The 18,273-nt window shown below is 40.0% G+C and overlaps 1 long non-coding RNA gene and 1 other non-coding gene across 3 annotated transcripts in view; both read left to right on the top strand.

The window, feature by feature from the left end:
- LOC103887339 overlaps positions 1 to 18,273 on the top strand; it is a 108,154-nt gene that overhangs the window by 70,236 nt on the left and 19,645 nt on the right. For both annotated transcript variants that reach the window (XR_004177089.1, XR_004177088.1), the window contains exons 6-7: positions 8,318 to 8,984; positions 15,237 to 15,686. This is a non-coding gene — a long non-coding RNA (uncharacterized LOC103887339). The remainder of the gene's footprint in view (positions 1 to 8,317; positions 8,985 to 15,236; positions 15,687 to 18,273) is intronic.
- LOC116269612 lies at positions 11,218 to 11,321 on the top strand. The gene has a single exon (XR_004177231.1). It is a non-coding gene; the product is annotated as a small nucleolar RNA U13 (small nucleolar RNA).

Raw genomic sequence — 18,273 nt, 5'->3', positions numbered from 1 at the left:
GAGCTGTTTTTTTGAAAAAAATCAACAAAATAGATAGATCTATTTTGCTATTTTATTAGCAAAACTAATAAAAAAGAAATGAGAGAAGAATCAAATAGATGCAATAAAAAATGATAAAAGGGATATCACCACTGATCCCACAGAAATACAAACGACCATCACAGAATACTATAAACACCTCTATGCAAATAAACTAGAAAATCTAGAAGAAATGGATAAGTTCCTGGACACATACAGCCTCCCAAGACTAAACCAGGAAGAAGTTGAATCTCTGAATAGACCAATAACAGATTCTGAAATTGAGGCACTAATAGCCTATCAACCAAAAAAAGTCCAGGACCAGACGGATTCACAGCCAAAATCTACCAGAGGTACAAAGAGGAGCTGGTACCATTCTTTCTGAAACTATTCCAATCAATAGAAAAAGAGGCAATCCTCCCTAACTCATTTTATGAGGCCAGCATCATCCCAATACAAAAGCCTGGCAGAGACACAACAAAAAAAGAGAATTTTAGGCCAATATCTCTGATGAACATAATGGCAAAAATCCTCAATAAAATACTGGCAAACCAAATGCAGGAGCACATCAAAAACCTTATCCACCTCAATCAAGTCGGCTTCATCCCTGGGATCCAAGGCTGGTTCAACATACACAAATCAATATATGTAATCCATCACATAAACAGACCCAATCACAAAAACCACATGATTATCTCGATAGATGCATAAGAGGCCTTTGACAAAATTCAACAGCCCTTCATGCTAAAAACTCTCAATAAACTACATATTGATGGAATGTATCCCAAAATAATAAGAGCTATTTATGACAAACCCACAGCCAATATCATACTGAATGGACAAAAACTGGAAGCATTCCCTTTGAAAACCAGTACAAGACAAAGATGCCCTCTCTCACCCCTCCTATTCAACATAGTGTTGGAAGTTCCGGCCAGGGCAGTCAGCTAAGAGAAATAAATAACAGGTATTCAATTAGGAATAGAGGAAGTCAAATTGTCCCTGTTTGCAGATGACATCATTGTATATTCAGAAAATCCCATCATCTCAGCCCACAATCTCCTTAAGCTGATAAGCAACTTCAGCAAAGTCTCAGGATATAAAATCAATGTGCAAAAATCACAAACATTCCTATACACCAATAACAGATAAACAGAGAGCCAAATAATGAGTGAACTCCCATTCATAATTACTACAAAGAGAATAAAATACCTAGGAATCCAACTTACAAGGGATGTGAAGGACCTCTTCAGATTTTATTTCTCCTTCACTTATGAAGCTTAGTTTGGCTGGATATGAAATCCTGGGTTGAAAATTCCTTTCTTTAAGAATGTTGAATATTGGCCCCCACTCTCTTCTGGCTTGTAGGGTTTCTGCCAAGAGATCTGCTGTACTCTGATGGGCTTCCCTTTGTGGGTAACCTGACCTTTCTCTCTGGCTGCCCTGAACATTTTTTCCTTCATTTCAACCTTGCTGAATCTGACAATTGTGTCTTGGGGTTGCTCTTCTCAAGAAGAATCTTTGTGGTATTCTTTGTATTTTCTGAATTTGTATGTTGGCCTGCCTTGGTAGGTTGGGGAAGTTTTCCTGGATAACATCCTGAAGAGTGTTTTCTAACTTGGATCCATTCTCCCCGTCACTTGCAGGAACACCAGTCAAATGTAGATTTGGTCTTTTCACATAGTCCTGTATTTCTTGGAGGCTTTGTTTGTTTCTTTTCACTCTTTTTTCTATAATCTCGTCTTCTCGCTTTATTTCATTAATTTGATCTTCAATCAGTGATATCCTTTCTTCCACTTGATTGAATCAGCTACTGAAGCTTTTGCATGTGTCATGAAGTTCTTGGCCATGGTTTTCAGCTCTGTCAGGTCATTTAAGGCCTTCTCTACACTATTTATTCTAGTTAGCCATTCGTCTAACCTTTTTTCAAGGTTTTTAGCTTCCTTGCGATGGGGTTAGAACATGCTTCTTTAACTCGGAGAAGTTTGTTATTACCGACCTTCTGAAGCCTACTTCTGTCAACTCGTCAAACTCATTCTCTGTCCAGTTTTGTTCCTTTGCTGGTGAGGTGCTGCAATCCTTTGAAGAAGAAGAGACACTCTGGTTTTTGGAATTTTCAACTTTTCTGCTCTGGTTTCTCCCCATCTTTGTGGTTTTTATCTACCTTTGGTCTTTGATGTTGGTGACCTACAGATGGGGTTTTGGTGTGGATGTGGTTTTTATTGATGATGATACTATTTCTTTCTGTTTGTTAGTTTTCCTTGTAACAGTTGGACCCCTCAGCTGCAGGTCTGTTGGAGTTTGCTGGAGGTCCACTCCAGACCCTGTTTGCCTGGGTATCACCAGCAGAGGCTGCAGAACAGCAAATATTGCTGCCTGATCCTTCCTCTGGAAGCTTCATCCCAGAGGGGCATCCTCCTGTATGAGGTGTCTGTTGGCCCTTACTGGGAGTTGTCCCCCAGTCAGGCTACACAGGGCATCAGAGACCCACTTCAGGAGCCAGTCTATCCATTCTCAGAGCTCAAACGCCATGCTGGCAGAACCACTGCTGTCTTCAGAGCTGTCAGACAGGGACATTTAGGTCTGCCAAAGCTGTCTGCTGCCTTTTGTTCTGATATATCCTGCCCACAGAGGTGGAATCTATAGCAAGGTTGTAGGCCTTGCAGAGCTGCAGCCGGCTCCACCCAGTTTGAGCTTCCTGGCCTCTTTGTTTACACTGTGAGCACAAAACCGCCTACTCAAACCTCAGCAAGGCGGATGCCCCTCCCTCCATCAAGCTGCAGCGTTGCAGGTCAATATCAGACTGCTGCTCTAGCAGTGAGCGAGACTCTGTGGCCCCGGGACCTGCCGAGCCAGTCACAGGAGGGAATTTCCTGGTCTGCTAGTTGCAAATACTGTGGGAAAAGCATAGTATTTGGGCAGGAGTGTACCATTCCTTCAGATACAGACTATCACGTCTTCCCTTGTCTAGGAAAGGGAAATTCCCTTACCCCTTGCACTTCCTGGGTGAGGTAATGCCCTACCCTGCTTTGGCTTACCCTCTATGGGCTGCACCCACTGTTCCACCAGTCCCAATGAGATGAACCAGGTACCTCAGTTGGAAATGCAGAAATCACCCATCTTCTGTGCCGATATTGCTGGGAGTTGCAGACCAGAGCTGTTCCTATTCAGCCATCTTGGAAGCCTCCAACTGTTTTTCTTGTTTGTTTGTTTTTTTGAGAGTATATTTGCTATGAGAGTAATTTTTAAATGTGTTTACTGGTTATTAATCCAGTCCAGCATATTTCCCAAAAATGAGTTTAGTTTTCCAAAAATGAGTTCTGAAGAACCGTCATATTCAATCCAGTGTAACTAGGTGTTGGAAGAAAAAACTTAAAGTTAGAAAAACTGTTTCTCTAGAACTTACATTTAAATATATGTAAGAAAACTAATCTTAATTATACATTTTCTTATGTTCATGCAATGATTAGCCCTTAAGCAAATGCTGTGCCATTCTACAGAATGCCAGAAAGTCAAAGTAGCAATTGATATAACCAAATCAAATATAAACTGGCCATCTCACTGATACATTATCTGATCAGTGGTCAATGACCTGTGTTCTATCTCTTGATTTAAAATTCCAGTAAACATTTGATATTGCGTTGTAGTCTTAGAATTCAATTCTGCCATTCCATCAACAGGTGGTGCCATTGTACTATAATTTGAATGTTGTGAAAGAAAAATATTTTGTCATTAGTTGCACTGATAAGCATCTCAGCTTTTTTAGAGCTGCTTTTGCACCCTGAGAAATTTTGACTTTAGGGTTTTAAAAAATGTTACATGGTTAAAGTCATATTGCAGAGCAAAACTGGCTGGATTCTTCTCATGTATATTAAGTCTAGAAATTGCACGCTGTATGTCTATTTTGCCTACAAAGTCATAATTACCAAAACTAAAATTCATAATAGGTAGTTATATATTCCAATATATAGAGAATATCTGCTTTAATATTTTTGATCCTGAAAATTCTCATCTTATTTTCATTTTATAAATTTAAAAAACTACTAGGTATTAGAAAAAAAACAAAAAAAGGTTCACTATTTTGTAATACCAAGAAAAGCAAGACAATATTTGTGTTTTTTTCTTTACATATACCATTAAATATAACACGGGACAAGGGTCACAGCTCTGCCAAAAGATCTCTTTGTAGCTATGTGTTGCCAGAAACAACCCTGTGGAGCTCCCTTTCGTGTTGTGGCAAGTCATGTGGGGACAGCTTGACTTGGGTAACCTCATATGCCCTGTCATAAAGTGAAGTAAGAGAGGATGACATCAGACTCTACTCCACTCTTTGTTCTGCCTGCAATTCACTATGTAAACTGGCAGAGCTATTTCCTCAAGGGTAGCTGTCAAAGTCACAGCATGATCACGGGAGGTGGTAATAGGAAGTTGGCATGAGCCACTGACAGAGAAATTAGTTTGAGGCTTCTTGTGATTCTCCTCAGGGATTTTAGGAACAGCTAGCTTTTCTAAGCTAATTAGTCCTACATTGTTGTGATGGATTATCAGAAAAAACAGTAATTGAAAATGATACAGTTCTTTAGTAATGCTAAAACTGTAAACAACAGAAATATCAAGAAATGAAACAAACAGAACCATTTGGATAAATGAGACAAATAGGTCAGCAGATGAAAAATTCAGTTTCAAAGTAGACAAAATAGAATTTATTTGGGAGCAGACATCCAAGTTAGGGGCTATATGTTAAATGATGCAATTATCAATACACCGAACATATTTTTTTCTTTTATTAATAAACTGGGAAATATTCTTAAAATCATTTTCCTTTGGTTTAAGTTTGAATGTATAGTTTTCGTTTACACAGCATATATCTGTGGTTCACAGATACATTCTGAAATTTATTCTCGAGTTTATTCTTGTTCATTCTTATGATGCAACTCTGTCACAATCCCCATTTCACAATTAAGATACATTTTGAAAAGTTACACTGAACTTAAGAATTGGAGCCCAGACTAAAAGCCAGATCTCTCTAAATTATGTTCTCTTTTTTATTCCACAATGGAGACTGAACAGATGAAATTTTAACTATAACTATAGTTGCTCTGTTGTAGAGTAAGTGAATAAGTTTAGAGGACAAAGACAGTGTATAGAACAGTACAACTGTTAATTTTATTTGTTTACTCCTTTTAGACATAGGAGTCTCACTAGGTTGCCCAGGCTGAAGTGTAGTGGCTATCCACAGGCGTGATCATGCCGCACTATAGCCTTGAATTGCTGTGCTTGTGATCCTCATGCTTCAGCCTCCTAAGAAGCTGCGACTACAGGCACGTGCCACTGCATCTGGCTACAAATATATATATTTGTACAAATACAAATATATATATATTTTATATATATAACAACTATATATATATATGTGTATATATATATATAGTTTTTTTTTTTTTTGAGACAGAGTCTTGCTCTGTCACCAGGCTGGAGTGCAGTGGCACGATCTCAGCTCACTGCAACCTCCACCTCCCAGATTCAAGTGATTCTCCGGACTCAGAATCTCGAGTAGCTAGGACTACAGGTGTGAGCTACCACGCCCAGCTAATTTTTGTGTTTTTAGGACAGACGGGGTTTCACCATGTTGGCCAGGATGGTCTCGATCTCTTGACCTTGTGATCCGCCTGCCTCAGGCTCCCAAAGTGCTGGGATTACAGGCGTGAGCCACAGTGCCCGGCCAAATATTGTTTTTATTAAATTGTGATAATAGATATTTTTCCCCTATCCTTTCCATGAATTGTGTTACCATATGGTTCTATCTTCATTAAGGTTTGAATTGTGCAGGCAGGACTTTTTGACTTTCTTATCTGGCTTTTTTTTTTTTTCTAATTGGAGTAGTAAGTGAAGAGTGGAAAATATACTTTTGCCTGGCACAAAAGAGAATGAGGGCAGATCCAAGCCTTATTTTGTTATTATTCAATTCCCATCTGCCATTACACTCTTTTGAAGTTTGTTTGCAGTTTTTTATCCATTCTGTGAGAGATAACAGAGTACACTTTTGCCCTTTTTCCTTTATATCAGGGAAGTGAATAATGATTTTTTTTTAATGAGGATCAACTTTTAATTTTGAGACTTTATACGTCTTGATAGGAGTAAGCATGCTTTTTGTTAGTTAAAAATTATAGTTCTTTTTACAGAAATTTTATGTAAAGGGGTCATATATTATATTATGTCATATTCTTATTTTTTTTTTCTTTCTTGAGACAGAGTCTCGCTCAGTCACCCAGGCTGGAGTGCAGTGGCGCGATCTCGGCTCACTGCAAGCTCCCCCTCCTGGGTTCATGCCATTCTCCTGCCTCAGCCTCCTGAGTAGCTGGGACTGCAGGCACCCATCACTATGCCGGCTAATTTTTTGTATTTTTAGTAGAGATGGGGTTTCACCATATTAGCCAGGATGGTCTCGATCTCCTGACCTCATGATCTACCCACCTCAGCCTCCCAAAGTGTTGGGATTACAGGCGTGAGCCACCGAGCCCGGCCTTCATCATATTCTTTAACTTAGAACTGATAAAAATAGAGGGTTTGATTTATCATTGTTGAAGGTCATAGAAAACAGATTTGGAGCTGCAAGAATACAACACACTTCCCCTGGAAAATATTCCAAGAAGTAAATCTCTGGACATTGTTTACAGCCCTAGTAGGATACAAGAAGAAATGTTCTTTATTTAGAAAAAGAATCATAAAGCTAGGAAATATTAGCTAAAATGTCTATAAGTAGGGAAGAAAAGAGAGAGGAATGGTAGAAAAATGCAGATCTCCATAAATGTTGTGGCTGCGATAGCTTGGGCTGCCATGGAAAATACCACTGATGGAGTGGCTTAAACAACGGACATTCATTTGCTCAGAGGTATAGAAGCTGGAAGTCCAAGGTTAAGGTGCAATCAGGGTTGTTTTTTGTGAGGCCTCCCTTCTTGGCTAATAGGTGGCTGCCTTCTCTCTGTGTGGTCACGGCCTTTCCTCTGTGCAAGCTTGGAGAGCACACTCACTCTCCCTTCCTCTTGGATCATCACCAGTTCTATGGGAGGCCCCACTCTTATGACCACTTCACTTTCATTACCCCCTTAAAGGCACTATCGGTAAATATAGTCACATTGGGGAGTTAGAGCCTCATCATATGAATTTGGGGGCGTGACACAGTTCAGCGCATGACAATGACCTTAACACTAGGACAGTTGTTTTGCAGAATGTCACTGGATCTGAGTTTCATGTTTCCTCATGAGGAGATCTAGGTTAGGGATTTTGGGTGGGAGTCTCTCACAGGGGATACTGTGTTCTCACTGCATCCTCTCAAGTGATTTTAATGTGTCCAATGGTGTTTACTCTGATCACCTGAGTGACCAAAGTGGTGACCTCAAGACTTCTCTGTTATAAAGTTTCTTGATGTGTTGCTAAATAACAGTTAGTAAGCATGGCTTTTAGCTTGGAAAAACTGATACCCCTCATTAACAGAAGTAGAGATGCCAGAAAACTCATGAGAGATTGTGGAAGAAGGGGTGTTCAAGGCCTTGAAAATGCTAGAATGAGTCTACTCTACCTAACCAGAAAACCCACCAGCTGACCGTCGTCAGGAGGGTCCAGAAAATACGACATTGGCCAAATTGATAAGAAATGCCCTGGTGAGGAGAAGGGGCACCAGCATTTTGAGAACCTCAGGAAAGTCTGTCTTCTGTAAGTTGGGGCTGAAGGTAGCTGACGGTGTTGCAGAACTGAGCTTTTTAATAGCAACGAGGATAGTAGATCCCAGGATAGCGGAGGCCAGGAGGCAGCCTTTAAGAATCAGAAGAAAGATGAACATAATTCCTATAACAGGTAGTAAGACTGGAATTGCATTCAGGGGAACCTGATCTGCAGGGGACTTAGGAAATGGCATATGGTTTTCCTAAGGGCAAGAGTGTTGAGCCGCTGTCACAGGCTGGGTTCTCTAGAAACAGGCTGGTGTTTAGGAAGCAGGTTGTTCACTCAGGTATGTCCTTGGGATTGAAACTTGTGAAACTGAGGGAAAGAAAGTGGCATTAAGCAGAGGGAAATGAACTTCATACAAGCCTGGCTGATCCGCAGGGTGAGCTGTGAAACTCACATGGTTTTTTAGCAGTGTTCCAAGTTGGGTTGGGATGGCCAGGCCTTATTGTCCCACATTGATCAATGAATAGATGTTGGCCACCTTGGGAAGGGGCAGGTATTAGTCAGGATTCTGCAGAGGAACAGAATCAATGGGACAGACATCTAAATCTCTCTCTCTCTCTCTCTCTCTCTCAAGAGAGATTTATTGTAAGCCATAGGCTCATATGACTATACAGGCTTATGGAGGCTGATTCTGGAGGCAGATGTGATTCCACCATCTGCAAGCTGGAGACCCAGGAAAGCTGGTTCTGTAAATTCTACTCCAAGACTGAAGGCCTGAGAAGCAGGAGGGCTGAGTGCAGGGGAAGATCAACGTCCTGGCTCCAGCAATCAGATTAGGAGGGAATTCAAACTTTCTCCACCTTTTTTGTTGTATTCAGGTCCTCAATGGATTGGATGATGCCCATCCACCCTGGGGAGGGTGTCTTTTTTACCCAGTCTACTTTGTCAAATGCTGATCCCTTTTAGAAACATCCTCCTAGACATATCTAGAAAGGATGTGTCACCAGATATCTGGGCATCCCCTGGTCCAGGCAGGTTGAACCATAAAATGACCCATCACTGGGTATAATGTTGGGTAAGACAGCTCTCTGTCACTGACAAATCCCAAAAGGGTTTGCCAACTGAAGCCTATCTGATAATAACATCCCTAAAAACTGGAGCAATGAGCCCTTTATTGACTGAGGACCTGGGTGATGTATTACAGTGTTCAGTACAGTCTACCTCTTGTGTCTACTTTGTCACACATTTTCTAGGAACTGCTCTTTCAGCTGGTGTGTCTGTGGGACACCAAGAAGAGGAAGGTTAGTGGGACCAACTACAGAACTCACTGTCGCATATATATTTCCCGTGTGCACAGGCTAAGTCTTGCAGCTCGTTTTGAAGTATAGTTTCCTTTCTTTCCTCATCAGGCCCAGCACATTCCTGACTGGCCTAAGTTATGACTTCACCTGACTTATAGGCCTAGAGAGGCCAGAAAAGGACTTAAAGGCAGATCTCAAGTGGGACACATTTTGACTTGCAAGGGAGAGATTTCTAGCATTGTCTTCAGGCAAGGTGGAGCATGCTAACTTTTAATAGAAAGAATGGACATTGGTGCAGGCTCAAAGGATTCAAAGACATCTAGGAATTTAAGATTTGGGGAGAGCATCAAACCAGACACCTCCTTCCTATGTATCAGGACCCTCTCTCTCTCTCTCTCTCTTTTCCTTTTCCTTTTCTTTCTTCTTTCCTTTCTTTTCCTTTTTCTTCCTTCCTTCTCTTCCTTCCTTCCTTCCTTCTTCTTCCTTTCCTTTCTTTTCCTTTCCCTCTTTCTTTATCTCCTTGTCTCTTTCTCTTTCTCCCTTTCTCCCTTTCTTCCTTTCCTCCTTTCTTCCTTTCCTCCCCTTCCCTCCCTCCCTCCCTCTCATCCTCCCTTCCTTCCTTCCTCCCTTCTTATTTTTTTGAGAGAGTCTTGCCCTTGTCACCGAGGCTGTGACACGATCTTGGCTCACTGCAACCTCTGCTTCCCGGGTTCAAGTGATTCTCCTGCTTCAGCTGCCTGAGTAGCTGGGATTGCAGGCATGGGCCATCATATCTGGCTAATTTTTGTATGTTTGGTAGAGACACGGTTTCCCCATATTGGGCTGACTGGTCTCAAACTCCTGGGCTCAAGTGATCTGCCTTTCTCAGCCTCCCAAAGTGCTGGGATTACAGGCATGAGCCACCACGCCTGGCCAGGACACATTCTTTCTAAACCAAACCCTGACCTCAGTATAGTGGATTTGTCTTTAGTTTTATTTTAACTAAACTAATTGTGGAGCTCAGTCACCTCCACAATTCATACCTGGACATAGCCCTCAGTTCTCACTGCCTTCCCAATGTGAGGTATGTGACAAAGAACACCATCTGGCTTTCAGACATAGTTTTCCATTAATAAGTCTCAGATTTTTGTTACATATTTCCAGAGTTTAACACAGTTTAACCCTACTCATCCAATTTTCTTGACCTTGTAGCTACGATTCCCTCCATCTTTCTCAAATTTCTGATACACCAGCTAGTGCACACTGTACTACTGATATGCCATCCCGGTTTACCACCAGCAAAAGTTTCTGGGAGCACCTGTGTTCTGCCTACCCCTATGGATGTAGTCCTTACTGCAGCCAGTGGCAGGTGCTATCTTCAAAACCCCATCTTATCTCCTGCTTCCACAGAATACTCCTGGGATCAACTGTTGCAGGTTCTAGGACAGAATTTAGGATGTATGTGGAGTCAATACCTGTGGAAGGCAGGTTATGGAAGCAAGATTGAGCAGAGGGAAATCCAGCTCTGTGGCAGACCCAACACTAGTCTTGGCCAACTGCAGGGGAGCCCTGGAGTCGAAATGGCCCTTTAGTATTGTCCTGAGTTGAGTGGGGATGCTAGCCCTTTATATTTCTGCACCAAGCAGTCACTGGATGTAGGCCATTCTGGGAAACAGCATGACCTTAGTAGACAGTGTCTCTACAGCTGGGTGACACCTAAGGATGCTGGCAGTTCAAAGGTGCCTTCAGAGGGCATCCCAGCATCTGGGACTCCAAGTCGTTCATAGAAGAGGCACCTGAGTGGTGCATCACAGTGTCCAAAGCAGTTGTCAGTAAAGGCCTTGCTTACTCCATGCCGTCAAAAGATACAAAGAGTGGATGAGCAGGCCAGGCATGGTGGCTCACGCCTATAATCCCAGCACTTTGAGAGGCTGAGGCAGGTGGATCATGAGGTCAAGAGATCGAGACCATCCTGGCCAGCATGGTGAAACCCCATCTCAACTAAAAATACAAAAATTAGCTGGGCATGGCGGCATGCACCTGGAATCCCAGCTACTCGGGAGGCTGAGGCAGGAAATCACTGGAATCCAGGAAGCGGAGGTTGCAGTGAGCCAAGATCACACCACTGCACTCCAGCAGGGGCGACAGAGTGAGACTCCGTCTCAAACAAAACAAAACAAAACAAAACAAAACCAAAAAAACAAAACATGGATGAGCAGAGGCTGAGGTGGGTGCTCCGACAGAAAATGATGAGATCCTTTGGTAGTTCGTAAGTGTGATGATTGAGTATTCACATGCATGTGTGAGATGTGTCACTCTCAAACTTTATTGCAACACGGGCACATTACTCATCTGACGTGGAAAAAGCAAATAGGTCAGGTAGAGTGGCTCATGTGTGTGAACCCAGCACTTTGGGAAACCAAGGCACGAGGATTGCTTGAGGCCAGGAGTTCAAGACCACCCTAGGAAACATAGTGATACCCTGTCTGTATTAAAAACAAACAAAAAAAATTAGCCAGGCATGGTGGTACATGTCTGTAGCCCCAGCTACTCGGGAGGCTGAGGCAGGAGGATTGCTTGAGTCCAGGAGTTCAAGGCTGCAGTGAGCTATGATGGCACCACTGCACTCCAGCCTGGGTGACAGAGAAAGATCCTGTACAAATAAATAAATAAATAAATAAATAAATAAAATTAGCCCTTGTCCAATATCTAGGCTTGAGCTTTCTCACTCTGAACTCATCGACTGAAGAAGAGCTAGAGTCTTCACAGAAAAGAACTCCGCAACTCCACGGCACGTGTCTGAAATAGTGATTGTCTTATTCCTTCAACAAAGACCCCTAGAGCTATTTATTTGGATAAATGTACACTGGAGAAAGGACAAGACCCAGCTGTCTTGCAAGCTGTTGGATACAGATCCAAGTTGGAACTGATATCCAAGGACCCTAAGTGGTATCATTTCCCCACACAGCCCCCATCCCATGCCCCAGACATGTATATACAGGGGAAAGGAAATCGATGAAGTCCTGGCCCTGGTCTGTTTCACTCTGAGTCCACTGGGTTCACTTAAATTACAGTCAGTGTATTTATCAAGTTGCTGTGCTTTACATCTCACTCTTGCTATTTGTTTCCTATTTGTCCTGTATTTGTTTTTTTCTTCCTTCTTTTTCCTGCCTTCTTTTGGAACAAATGAGTATTTTTCAGAATTCCATTTTCTCTCCTTTCTTGGCTTTATCTTTTAGTGGCTGTTCTAGGTTTGCTATACATCCATTTTATTTTATTTTACATGGAGTCTCACTCTGTTGCCCAGGCTGGAGTGCAGTGGTCCAATCTTGGCTCACTGCAACCTCTGCCTCCCAGGTTCAAGAGATTCTCCTGCCTCAGGCTCCCGAGTAACTGAGATTACAGGCGCCCACCACCATGCCTGGCTACCATTTGTATTTTTAGTGAGATGGTGTTTCACCACGTTGGCCAGGCTGGTCTGGAACTCCTGACCTCAGGTGATCCATCCGCCTCAGACTCCCAAAGTGCTGGGATTTCAGGCATGAACCACCACGCCTGGCTGGTTTACTATATATCTTGAATAAATTACGATCTACCTTCACCACTTCATATAGAGTATACGAATCTCACAATGTTGTACTTATATTTCATCTTTGCTGTTCTTTGAGCTATTATTGCCAGTCCTTTTACTTCTATGTATGTGATAAAACCTGCAACCTTTAATAAGTGTGGGTGGTGGGTGCCTCAGTCCCAGCTCCCTTAAGTAGGTACAAGGACTTGTTTCCTGCTCCCTAGAAGTTTCTCAAAATACATGATCCATAAATTTCAGCCTCAGCTACCATTCAGGTTTCAGCTTTCTAAACACCCTATTTTTCTTCCTAAGAATTTTTCCTATTCTTGGATGCTTAGCTCTTCATTTAAAGAGGACTCGTCTATCTATCTATCTATCTATCTATCTATCTATCTATCTATCTACCTATGTATCTACCACCATTTTTTCTTTCTCTCTCTCTTTTTTTTTTTTTTTGAGACGGAGTTTTTTTTTTTTTTTTGATGGAGTTTCGCTCTTGTTGCCCAGGCTGGATTGCAATAGCGCAATCTCGGCTTACAGTAACCTCTTCCTCCCGGGTTCAAGGGATTCTCCTGCCTCAGCCTCCTGAGCAGCTGGGATTACAGGCATATGCCACCACACCCGACCATTTTTTTTTTTTTTTTGTATTTTTAGTAGAGATGGGGTTTCTCCATGTTGATCAGGCTGGTCTCAACCTCCTGACCTCAGGTGATCCGCCCACATTGGTCTCCCAAAGTGCTGGGATTACAGGTGTATTTCATTTCTAGGTAGTTTGGGATAATTTTTCAGGATATATGGTCCGCCATATTTCTGGAAATACAGGTGTGACTAATATAAAAACAAAAAATGTTGATTTTACAGTTACATACGTACATGTTGCTAGGGTTTGATGTTTGATCCTTCTAAACCTCATGTTGAAATTTACCCCGAATGTTGGAGGTGGGGCCTGTTGGGAGATGTTTGGGCTGTGAGGGAGGATCCCTCATGAATAGATTAATGCCCTTCCTTTGGAGTTAGTGATGCTCACTTTATTAGTTCCCAAGAGAGCTGGTTGTGTAAAAGCTCCTGGCACTTCCCCACTTTCCCTTTTGCTTCTTGTGTTGCCATGTGATCTCTGCGCATATCAGCTCCCATCACCTGCTGCCATGAGAGGAGTCAGCCTGAGGCCCTCACCAGATGCAGATGTCCAATCCTGGACTTTCCAACCGTCAGAACCATGAGCCAAATAAGCCTTCTTTTCTTTTTAAATTACCCAGTCTCAATCCGTTATAGCAACACAAAGCAGATTAGGGCACATGTATAAATATTATAAACTTTGCATTTATTACTGAGGATATACATTCTCTTAAGTGGTGCCTTTGAACATTTATCATAAACAATGGTGTATTCAGCCACAAATATATTTCTCAGTAAATGTGTAAAGTCTGCAGAACACATTCTTTAATCACAAAGCCATCACACTGATATTAATAACAAAAGGTCAATAATAAAAATTAACTACTTAGAAACATGGAAAATATTTTCTTGTATGACTTCTGGGCCAAAGTAAAACTATTTACTTCACAAAATATTAGATAATTCATGGCCTCATTGTTTATTATTAAGCAACAGGCCATAGATATAAGTTAACTAAAGTACCATTCAATGAAAACTAATAAAGGAATATTAAAATATACCAAAGAGCTATCGGAGAAAGGTATAGGAGAAATAGAGAAAAAAGGAGAAAATAATAAACCAAAAACAGTGAATAGAGAAGTTTATTTTTGAAACAACACATAAAGCATATGAGAGGAACTCTGATTAGATTAATATGCATAGAAGAAATGCAAAGATTACATCAGAGGAGTGGTCCCCCAAACATATTAGACCCAGGAATGTATAAGCAAGGCCTGTGAAATGTTCTAGACACACAAACTGTGCTATCTACCTTAGATAAAATGTTTTGCTTAAAGTAAAAAACAAACAAAAAACTTATAAGCTTAAAGAACTAAGGCACTTTATTGGTTCATTTCACTGCATCCTTTAAAGATATATCATGAAGAATTTACTGTGAAATCACATGATAACAAGCATTAAATTTTTAAAACACGAGGGGGTATAGATGAAAAAAATTGGGGAGGGACCTCCTCTTTTGGCTTTGGAGCCTCCCCCCAACCACCTCCACCCCGTCTCTGTATGGGGGAGCTTCTTCTTTCTGCCTTCTCTCGTCTTTCTTGCCTATTAAACTCTCTGCTCCTTAAAAGCACACACATACACAAATTGTGAAGAATTTGGTCGTTTTTGAAGCTGGGACCAAATGTTGGATTCACTGTATTTCAGTTTACTTTTCCATATGCTTGAAAATTTCCATAATAAAAAAGTTAAAAAAAAAAAACCCCACAAAACCACATGGTTAAGAATAGAGAGAGGGGTAGTGGGTGAATAATAGAATAGACCTCCTCTACACAGTTAACTGTTATTAGTAATAGAAAATTACATTTTGAATTCTTTTTCTATAGCTACTATATTCATACTATAAGTACTAGAAAAAGATGTAAAAAAATAAAAATGATAAACAAGTAGTACTTATGAATATAGATCTTAAGGTTTTCAAAGAGGAATTAAAACATATAATGCCATCATAACCAAATTAAATTTTTTCTAGGATTTTAAGGATGGTGCAATATCAGAAAATCTATTAATATAATTTATCTCATCAATAGGTCAAAGGAGAAAAAATTAGCTCTAGAGATGCTGAAGTGGCATTTGAGCAAAGTCAACTTCCAATTTGCACAGGACCTCCCAGGAAGCTGTGAACGGCAAGTTACTTTGGTAGTATAAAAAGGGTGTTTCAGAATCCAATTGCCGAACATCGACTTAACAGAAAAACACTACATGCTTTCTCCACTGAAGTTTGGAACAAGACATAGGATGCCTACTATCTATGTTGGTTTTTTTCTTTTTTGACTATTGTTTTGGACATTCTAGTCAATGTAATCAGACAAAGAAAAAGGAGGAAGGAAGAAGAAAGGAAAAAGAGTTTTAAATAATATGACAGAGATGATCATATGATTCCCTTCCTGGAAAAACTAAGAGAACCAATTGGCTGGTTATATAATCTTGGAATGCAAGAGGAATTTCTAAGTGTATTCTCAGACGCAGAAATGTAGAAGGTTAAGATTGCTATATGATAAATTAAGAAAAATTTAAAACAAAATGGTCATAAACCCACCAGACAGAAAAATGAAAGTCAAATAACAAACTAGGGAAACGTATGTGTAGCACATATGCTAAAATGGGACTGATATTTATATTCAAAATTTCTTTTAATATATTTAAAATATTAAAAATTTGTCAGTATTCTTCATCTTTCATCTCCTCTCTAATTCCATATCCAGGTCTATCTCAGAACTCCTTACTTTTAATATATTTAAAAGATCTCTTACAAATCAAAGAGGCAAAACCATATACCTTTTTAGAAATGAGTTAAGATTGGGAGGCTGAGGCGGGCCGATTATGAGGTCAGGAGTTCGAGACCAGCCTGGCCAACATGGTGAAACCCCATCTCTACTAAAGAAACAAAAAATTAGCTGGGCGCGGTGGTGGGCACCTGTAATCCCAGCTACTTGGGAGGCTGAGGCAGGAGAATCACTTAAGCCTAGGAGGTGGAGGTTGCAGTGACCTGAGACTGCACCACTGCACTCCAGCCTGGATGATAGGGTGAGACTCCATCTTAAAAAAAAAAAAAAAAAAAAAAGAGTTAGGAATAGAATGTATAGAATGTAAAAGTATAATTAACAAAGAAAGAAAATGACCTACATGTGAATAAATATTGTACTGCTCTAGCAATCAAAGGGCTGTACATTAAAACAGGATGTGTGTCTCACCTCCTATTTAACTAGTCAATACTTACAGCTATTTTTGATGAATTGTTACATATTTGTAAAATAATTTGTCAACATGTCTCAAAAGTCTTAAGAGAAATACTCACTCTTTGATCCAGCATGTATGCTATTATAAATTTTTCCTAAGGAAACTATGCAGGTGTATGTGTAAAGATTAATTAAAGCAAAACATGTACAAAATAGGGATTAATTAAATAAGTTATGGGGCATTTTCAGTCCAAAATGATGCAGTAATTAATGTAGAAGAGGTAAATCTATATTTATTAATATGACAAAGATTCCTGCGATATTACTGAATGAGAAAAGACAGGTTACCCAACATCTGTGTGTGTGTGTGTGTGTGGGGTTGCAAAAAAAAAAGATGCTAACTTGAATAGTCAAAACAAAAAAAAAGAGAATTTATTTTAACAAAACAAAGAGATCTCAAGGATCCCAAGGCTACTTCTTATGAGAAATGTCCCAAGAAAAGTCTCACCCATGTATTACATGTATTAAGAAGTTGTCAGTATTCTTCATCTTTCATCTCTCTCTCTTTTAATTCCATGATCCATGTGGTGGGTTATGTCTATCCCAGGAGTCCTAACTTTATGCATTACAGTCCAGCTATATCTAGAAACTGCTAGGCATTCTGTAAATTCCAGTTTCAAATTTCTGGAGAGACTTGGACCAATAATATATACATATATGAGGTCTATCCTTAGTGTATGAAGTATGGCCACAGAAATAGATTATGTCATTTCAAGTGTGGCTGCCAGGAATAGGTCTGTGGAGTCGATGCTGTTACTGGAATAAAGGGAATGCACAGAGCTGGATAGAAATCCAACAGGTGTCATAAAAATGAGGAAACATATTCATTTAAGTTGAATCACCTGTGGGTCTTCATTCAATAATTAGAAGTGTGACATCTTCCCAAAATTTGAAAAGCAATGTAAATTTAAATGGCATACATTTCTTAAACTTGCTTCTGTTCTCTCAGTCTCTGTCTGTCTCTCTTTCTCTCTCTCCTCTACTCAAAGCTTTATCCCATCTCTCCAGATCACCTAAAGTTTCACACCACAGTCTTTACTGGACTGGTCTTTTCTTTTTTCTTTCCACATTCCAGATCTATTTTATTATGCTATACTCTTTTCTGTGTAGCTTATTCAAGCCAGCCTTGCTTCCTCTTATATCTCCCCATCCCCTACAACCTCATTCTGGACAGTAAACACGAAGGCACACTGCTGTCAGTCATGGGATTCCCAGCCAGCACAGAACTAATGATGCTGTATTTTTCCTCATCACATATAATTCACTTACATGCATGGAAAAAAGGCTGAAAGATATAAAGTCTTAATACCATTTATTACCAGAAGGTGAAATTATGGATGATTTTTAAAGGTGTTACACTTTCTCATTTTTTATTAGTTGTAAATAAAGAAGTAATGATGCATGATATGGAAAATAAACATATAGTTACTTACCTTGTGCCAAAGATTCTCATTAATATTGCTAAAATATTTTTATCTTACCACTTTTATCCCAAGCATATTAAAGCATCCAAATCAAATACTTCATTTTCTATAATGCCTTAGCAAAACACTTTACATATAGTACTAATACATTTTTTAATGAATAACTAAATATACAAATAAAGTAAAATTAATTTTGTAGTTTTAACAACTATCAGAACAGAAAAATCTATAAAATCATGTAACCAAGGCTAATATTTTTCCAAATCATAAAAAGATCCAGTGTAGCCATTATACCAAATTGCTTCCTACCAAGAAGTAACTGCATCATTTTGCAACATGTTGACCAAAATTAATATCCTTTGCTCAGCAGGAGTTGAATAAATATTTAACAAAATCCATTAAGT

The sequence above is a fragment of the Papio anubis genome, chromosome 11, assembly GCF_008728515.1.
Source record: "Papio anubis isolate 15944 chromosome 11, Panubis1.0, whole genome shotgun sequence".
NCBI lineage: Eukaryota > Metazoa > Chordata > Mammalia > Primates > Cercopithecidae > Papio > Papio anubis.
This window is presented reverse-complemented; position numbering and strand designations above follow the sequence as displayed.